Source organism: Aphelocoma coerulescens, chromosome 4, assembly GCF_041296385.1.
Source record: "Aphelocoma coerulescens isolate FSJ_1873_10779 chromosome 4, UR_Acoe_1.0, whole genome shotgun sequence".
Classification (NCBI taxonomy): Eukaryota; Metazoa; Chordata; class Aves; order Passeriformes; family Corvidae; genus Aphelocoma; species Aphelocoma coerulescens.
Window position 1 is genome coordinate 16,486,968 of NC_091017.1, and position 8,333 is coordinate 16,495,300.

Genomic DNA, 8,333 nt, shown 5'->3' on the forward strand with positions numbered 1-8,333 from the left:
AAATTTCTTGTAAATATTGTAGAAAGCATTCTTTAAAATGTTTCTACATTGTTATAGTAAATCAACTCCAGTTTGCAAGATCCTTGACGCAGGTTTTCTTTAATATATATTAATATTACGTACCTTGCCTTTTAAGGTCTGATATGAATAGACTACTTTTGACTCTCCCCCCAGCTAGATACACAAGTCCCATCCTTGAGTATTTTAAGACAACACTAAACAATGCCAGAGCCTCTTCTGGCCCATGGTCAGGCAAGAGCTGGAGTAATAAAAGTAGGAAAATGCCTCAGAGTGGCATTTCCCCCAGCTGCATTGAGCAAGACCATGCAGAGAGAGGGCTGGGGAGGTGGTGGCCACTGCAAAAAAAAGCTGGGCTACTTTGGGACTGTGGCTTCAGGATTAAAAAAAAAAGGACAGCAAATATTTCCACTCGGGAATGTTCAGCTGGGATTGGTCATGAAGGTCTGGTTGTTCCTTTTACCCACTGGTTTACTTCCATGAGTGGAAAATTGTTTTTAACCTTGTGTGGTTGTTTTTGCGCTGATGATTGGGTGCAAAACATAAGCACTTCCAGCAGCCTGATCTGAGAGGGCTTTGTGCCAGATGTGCTCAGGGTGGGCGGCCCTGCAGGGGGCAAAAAGAAGAAAATCAAGTCCTGATCACTCTCTTTTTTTAAAAAATGAAAAAATGCAACAGATTCTATCAATTGAGCAGTGCCCCAACCAGAGGAAGTGCTTTTCCCTGACGGCAGAAGTCAACGGGGCAATCCAAAGGTTATTTAGGTCCTGTGCTCTGGAGCCCGAGGCACAATTGCCTTTTATAACTAAAAGAGTGTTGGCATTTATAACTAGAAAGCACTTTTCTACTGTACTGTCAGGTCTTCCAGACTGGCTTTGGTTGAGTGTTGGGTTTTTTTGTTTAAAAGAAAGATTGATAATGTCTGGGCAACAATCTGGATGGTGGGTGCCTCACACAGGGCATTAGCATCAGTGGTCACAATGTTTAGGATAGACTTTGAGGCCAGAAACAGGCCAAGTTTTAGCCCCATCATGTAATATAGAAGAGCTACTAAGGGAAGTTTGTTTTGCACTGCCCAGGCTACTAAACCTTGGGGATTTAGCAGGCAAGTGCTCTCCAGGGGTGACTTAGAAGCACTAGAGAAAAGAGAGTACTTCAACATTACTGCCTGCTTCACTTTTTGTTGTCTGTGAAGGCGTCCATCAGTGCTCATAAGACAGACTATAAATAGGGGGAGGAAAAACCAGGAAATGCTCAAAACAGACTACAAGGAAAAAGAGGAAGAAAGTATTATGAAGATAACATTTACTTCAGCTTTCCTGCATCAAGGAAAGGGATCTAACAGAGGCTGCAAATGCGTGCTGCAGGCTGAACCCAAGCAATCATTATGGGCTGATACATGAATTGGTTGCTCACGAAAGATGAACTTGTTAAGTATCTAACATGCTCCCAGAAATAGACTCTGAAATACATCTTTTGCTGATATTTTTTCCCCCAGCTTGAAAAGACAGAGCAGACTTAAACGTAGAAGACTGGTTAATAAAATATACTTGAAATATTGAAATGAAACACAAGGATCTTGGGCTGAACTGCTTAACTTTTGATGTACAAGAAATAAGTTTATTCATCATGATGATTTATTTCTCTTCCTTTCCAAGGAGAGGGAGTCCAGTTTTTCTTGGTCTTGTTTTTTTACCAGCATGAGACCAATGGTGAATTTATGCTAATCTTTAAGTACCATTAAGGTGACATTTGCAATATTTAAGAGCAGAGAGGTCAGTTCAGAGCCTACTTGAACCTCTAAGTTGTGTGACAAACAAGCCAATGAAGCAACTGTTGGTGACAGTCCTGCTGCATGAAATTTCTGGAAAGGGAGGCAGGCAAACAGGACACTGATCTGCTCACCCAAAGTGTTGAGTGGATGTGAAAGATGAAAGCCCTAGCAGGAGAAATGCCTTTCTGCTTTTTTGGTTGAGCTTCTAGCAGTGAGCCACGAAGCTGTCATTCAGGCCCTGTCAGCTGTAATATGTAAGCCACATGCAAGGCAGCTCCACACAGCTGAAAGGAGTGCTGCTCGATTGAGGAGTCAGACTTGTAGCCTGCCATCAGGGTGGCCAAACATGCATTGCTGAAGTGTGAATTATGAAAGATAGTTTCCAAATGTCCAACAGGCAATAAACATTAATATAAACTAGACATGGGCCCACGCCAAATAGCCCCAACTCGCAGGGTGTTTGGAGTGCAAACATTTGATCAGGATCCAAACTTTGCAGCTGGCCTTATCTCTGCAGTGGCCAAGCCAAACCCTCAGGGTTTGTGGCCACCTGGAAAATTCTGTGATCCAAGGATGCAGTATCTGATTACCTGTTCCTTTGCCACCTACAGATAACAGTCCTTTTTATCAACCCTCCCCTGTGCTTCCTGGCTTGCTCTGGTATTCTTTCTCTGCCTTCATGATTTGTCTCTTACTCATACTGGAAATTCTCCAAATTAGGGGCACACTTTAAATCTGTTGTGAGCAACTCTGGGTGGAATTATGCAATATTGTGGAAAATCATCAAGGAAAGCATGGAGTCTGAGCATGATCTTGGCACCTTCCATGCAAGTCTGACAAAAGGGACTGGACTTCTGTACATGTGAAAGACAGGTGGGCAAGAAATACATTCAATAAATACACCCAGTTCAACTCAGAGGACCTTCTGATGTTCTAAAAGACATAGTATGGCTGGTTAGCAGTCTGTGCCTGTGGAGCACAAGCCAGAACCTCCAACCATCCCTGGGCTCAAACACCAGACTCCGTAATTTTTGTGTTTTTCCTTTCCACCTCAAATCCCACTGACTAAGTTTCATATAGGGATTGCCAGTCTTAGTGCATGTGTTTTTATTCCCTGGGATGTAATCTGCAGTGAATCACCTGGACTGGCTGAAACACACACTTGACCCCCTTGTTTCACCTCCAAGAGCAGTAACCATGAAAGGAGCTCTGTGACCACCCTTCTCTCTGTGAACTGTCCTTTTCTCCCTGGGCCTTGGTAAGGGGCAAAATAAAATGCCAGACCTTGTCCTAAACCTTAAAGCCAGGCCAGCATTGTGATACTACAGTTTCAGGGTTTTTTCTGCCTTCTGTAAAAGAATACTCAGGAATGATGCAAATTTCAAAGGGTGCTGACTATCACTGAATTCTAAGAGGTTAATTGGCATATTAATTGCCTGTAATTAATAGATGCATACACAGACAAGAGAAGTGGAGATTTTATAGCTATGAAATTTGTCCATTAGCTACACTTCACACTCATCAAAACCAATGTTACTGAAGCAGTAAGCCTATTGATCTACATATGGATTTTGCTTGGATACTTGTGATATCTATTTAATACCCTCCTCTTAAAACGGAACAAGGGGATGCTGAGCTTGCACCTGGAGTTTTCTCAATTTTCTCTTTGAACTTAGTGGCTGAAAAAACCACAAAATTTTATTATTATTTCATTCCCTGTTATAACTGTCTCAGATTTTAGCTGAAGAGATTTCCCTAGTCTTAATTTCTGGCTATAGTAATTATATTGTTGACTCATGGTTATGTGAATAAAAACTTTGTGCATTCCACACTGATAAAATATCTCCAAGGATATTATCTGAATTTCAAGAAAATAAAAGGTTAATAATGTTGGCTGAAAGAGTCAAGTGTGATCTTCAATTTCCAACGTTTTGAGAAATAGCTCTGTTCGCTGAGATTTAAACCTAGTGCTGTGGCAAGTCTTCAAGGCTTTCTGTCTGATCAGTGGAGATATTTTCCCTCTGTTTTTTTCTGTTCTCATCGATATGGGAACATACCAGACCAGGTTTTCTATACAGACCTGCTGGATCAGAAGCATGCCTTTCTTTAGAATTCATTTCTTTTTAAAAACAATCTGGATCTAAGACATCCCTGGGTGTCTAGACTCCCAGGGATAGTCTTGAAAGTAGACCCAGCTCCACTCTGTCAAAGCCCTGCAAGCATCAAGGGCCTGCCAAAATCATCAAAACACAGTTCCTTAAAGTGTGGGTGTAGGTATGAAAATTGCTCCGTTAATACCACCCAGTTTTATGTCTCCACTCACGTGGGAGTGCAGAATATGTCTGACAATGTCTTCAGCTGTTCAGGAATGAGCACTAACCCGCTTGTGTTTTCTGCTTGGTTATGGGATTGGAGTGGGTGGGAAGGGTTCTGTTTCTTTTTCAGCTCACATCTCACAAATCTGCCAATATGTTGTCATCATATTCTCCACTCAGACTGCTGCAGGAACCCCGGTTTCATTGCCTGGTCTCATTACTGTTTTTTGGGGGTTTGAGGACTTTTTTTTGTGTGTGGTGGGTTTTTTGTTTGGTTGGGGTTTTTTTGTTTGCTTTGTTTTGAATTTTAAATTAAATCCTTTTTGTTTTGTGCAAGATCCAGAGGTGATGGGCTTCACAAGGGCTGTCCTGGCACAAAGATCCTTGGTGGACTCAATGAGACTGTGGGCATTTGTATGGGGAGCAGCAAGAAGGCAAATTACACTGCAAATCTACCACAATGCAGCTTTAGCCAGAGACAGCTCCAGGCTTTGCAGAATCACCTACTGAGACCCCAGGAAAGGTTGGAAGGTCAAACTGTAAGCTGTTTCACTTTCATCTACTTGTGAAGGCCGTAAAATTCTTTGTAGACATTTTAACAAATAATGCTTCAGAAATATATTTTCCCCTAACATCCTACTCCTTCTTTTCTTCGCAAGTATAAAAGCCAACAACAACTCAGCACGCATGTTTTAAGTTAACTAAAAGGAGATAGTAAGAAAGCATGTTTCACCCTTCCAGAGGGGTCATTATGAAAAAGTGAGGTTAAAAATAGTCTTAACGTGATCAGCAAAAAAATGAACTCTTCGTTTTTCTGCATCTTTTAAGACACTCTGAAATGTCCCTGTGTGAGCCCTTCTGTCATCCTCCTTCCTTTCCCTTTTACCCCACACCCAGCCTCTTCATCGCAGAAGAGGAAAGTTTTTGCTACCTCTGGCTGTAACTGAAGGAGGGCTCCCTCAATGCTCTATCAGCTCCATTTTAGGATGAAGTCAAGATGCATATTTTTCCCTCCTCCTTTTTCCCTTTTGCCTCTATATCACTGTGAAAATCAGGCACCCAGATGTAATGGTTGCAGGGAGCTCACAGGATCCACCTCTCTGCTGCTCTAGTTTCCATCTTTAGTGAATCCCAGAGAATTTGCAGGAAATTTGAATTTCTTTGCTGGTGCTCTATCTTTAAAAAGCAAATGTTACAGAATATGTAAGACTTTTTTTTCTAATGAATTGTTAACAGTTTCAGGACTATCTTTGCTAAAAAAATGGGGGAGAATATATCCTGAAATACATCCTTGCAATTGTATCCATGTTTACCTGCTACCCCTGGTGTCCTGCATGGACTGTGGAGTTCATGACATGGTGCTGCCACAGGGAGCTTCTGGCAGAACAGCCTTCCTCTAGGAGAATGCTCAGCATTGCTTCAGATGGACGTTTCCCTCAGGTGTCTCTGATGGGCAGCAAGCCCTACAATTCTGCCCACTTAGGTACTTCTCCTAGCATTTTGCAAGCCTAAATATCTCTCAGCATCTTATTTTCAAAAGCTGGATCCTAAATATCTGGAGAGTTTGAAATGAAGAATTCCCCACCCTGAAATTTCAACGTATTATACAAATTAGTTTAACAGCAGAGTTGTGTCTTCTGGGTTCACCACACAGGGTTATCCTCTGTAATGAATTGATACTTGCTGGCCCTGAAGGCAAGCAGTAGTAGTAAAGCAGCAGTAGTAAACCTGTAGTTTAATGGTGTTTTCCTGGACTTGGAATATCCTGATTTGGAAGGGACCCACAAGGATGAACAGTATGAAAATGTCCCAGCTCAGGACAATAGAGCATCTGCATTATTAATGGCCTTATTAGCATAGTTATTAGCACCATATCAATAATAACCTTACCATCAAAATGATTATGATAATTATTATTAATATAGCAACAAACATAAGTAGCAATGATAATTCTTAATGTTAACACAGTTATAATCTCTTTGTATATTTTGTGAGGAGATGTGCTCTGGTTTACATAGGGTATTCTTGTTCTATTCTTAGACTTTCTCAGTCCTCTTCTGCCTTTCCTGTGGCTCCCACCACCTGCAGCTGCTGTCTTTCCCTTTCCATGTTTAATCCTTTCTCTCTCTTGTCCCAAACATCAATCTTTTCCTTGACTATTCTCTTATTTAAGGGAACGTGAGTCTCCAATTCTGTAAGACTTTTTCCCAGCATGCCATGACAGTCGGAGTTGTGTAAACAGAGCTGGGTTCACAGCACATATGGAACACTGACCTGCACCCCCAGAACTGGGGTAGGAATCACAGAGTCACAGAATACGCTCAGTTGGAAGGGGCCCACAAGGATCATTCTTTTTATAAACCCCCTTAAGGTGCTGGAAAGCCACAATGAAGTCTCCCAGAGCCTTCTCTTCTCCAGGCTGAACAACCCAAGCTCTCTCAGCCTGTCTTCACAGGTGAGGTGCTTCAGCCCTCTGATCATCTTCGTGGACCCCCTCTTGATCTCTTTCTCTACAAATCGCCCATGCAGAATTAGATAAAATAGAACAGAATAAAGCAGAATAGTACTACTGGACATAATTAAAAGATGAATCCACAAACCAGAACCTTATAGTATCAAGAATATAATTCTTCCTATGAAATAATTTTTATTATGAAATCTAGTCATCCTCATTAAGCTAAAAGTAAAGTTCAATGTGGTTACTGCCTTGGTTGCTTACAATTACTTTTATGCTGCACTGTGTGCTAGATGGACTTTGAAACTACTAACAGGATTTGCATTGGCTTCAAAATATAATAGCAGCTCATGTGAGAGAGGCAAGGTTCCCTCTATTTTAGTATTTACTTTATCTGTTCTGGGATAGACTGCATGTCAGCTGTGAGAGAGGAGCATGGTACCTACAGACTGAGGCACATCCCTTCTTTTTTAACTCTTAGATCAGTAGTGAGAAGTCTGTACCTGCAGAAGGACCAGCTACTGAGCCTGGAGCTTCTGAGACAGAGAAGGGGAAAATTTATCCTTTTTCTCATTTGTTCAAATGCAGTTCAAAACCACAAGCACAAATTGCATTTGCAAAATAAAATAAGCTATCCCTTGAAAATTTGACATCGTGCTTTCTGAGGGTTACACTACTGTAACTATGTAACTACTGTGGCTATTTTGTTTTTGACCACTTCCTCATCACATTCAGGCCAGATCTAACAGAGAAGCACGGTCAGAAGAGAAAAAGAATAATGAATTCTAAAACTGATTCATAACTGTGCCATCCATTAGCAACATCTTTGCATTTCCTAGGTATTTAGTGGTCAGGGAGCCTGTCAAGCCTGGCTATTGTGTGCATAATCCCCAAAAGGGAAAAGTGGAAAACTTCACCTTTCCCAGTGAAAATTCTGCAGACGATGCTGCCACAACCGTGACTGAGTCCTACCATCGATGAAAAGGACAGGGAGGAAATGAGATATGTAACAGCAGTGCTGGCTCCAGCAACTGTGGAAACTTGCCATGTGTTCTGTGCGTTGCTTTTATAGGTCTGATCATGACATATGATAGACGCCAGAAAATAGGCTCTTATCATCATTCCACAGACAGTCTCTCTTTTAGTATGTGCCCTGGGCGTGATCCTGACAGTTTCGCTGGCACAGATACAGAAGAAAGTATTTGCTCTTCTCTGTAACCTATTTACAGGGATTTCTTCTGAACTCCCAGATTTTCCCCTGGAGTAGGACAACCCCATGCTGTTCCCAGTTAGCGTTATGAATAACATTTTCCAATAAAAAACGTGTCTGTGTTCAGCCTGAATGATTTCTGTCAAAAAACATTTGCCAACTGCAGACCAGAATTTAGATTGGAATTTTGAATTTTGGGGCAGCCTGCTCCTAAATTGGTGACCTTAGGAGCCCAAGGTCATCAGCTCAGCATGAGCTAGCTCTTTCCTGCTTGGCACGGGGAGCAGAGAAGCCCAGGAAGCCTTGGCTATAAAGTAGGCCACAACCCTTGGAGTTTCAGGCAGCTGTTCAACAAAACTGACTTTCTCTGCATCAACGAAAATGAGAGAAATGGCTTTTTTATTTTTTAGTTAATGTAGGCTCTGCGGAAGATATTTAATCTGGAAAGTATCATATGTTTTAGGCTTGGAAAAAAAGAATTCTCAGAATTTCTACCTCATAGGAAATTGTGAAATCTTTTAAGTTCTCTTTCAATTTTGATTAAAGTGAAATTTGGAAAAG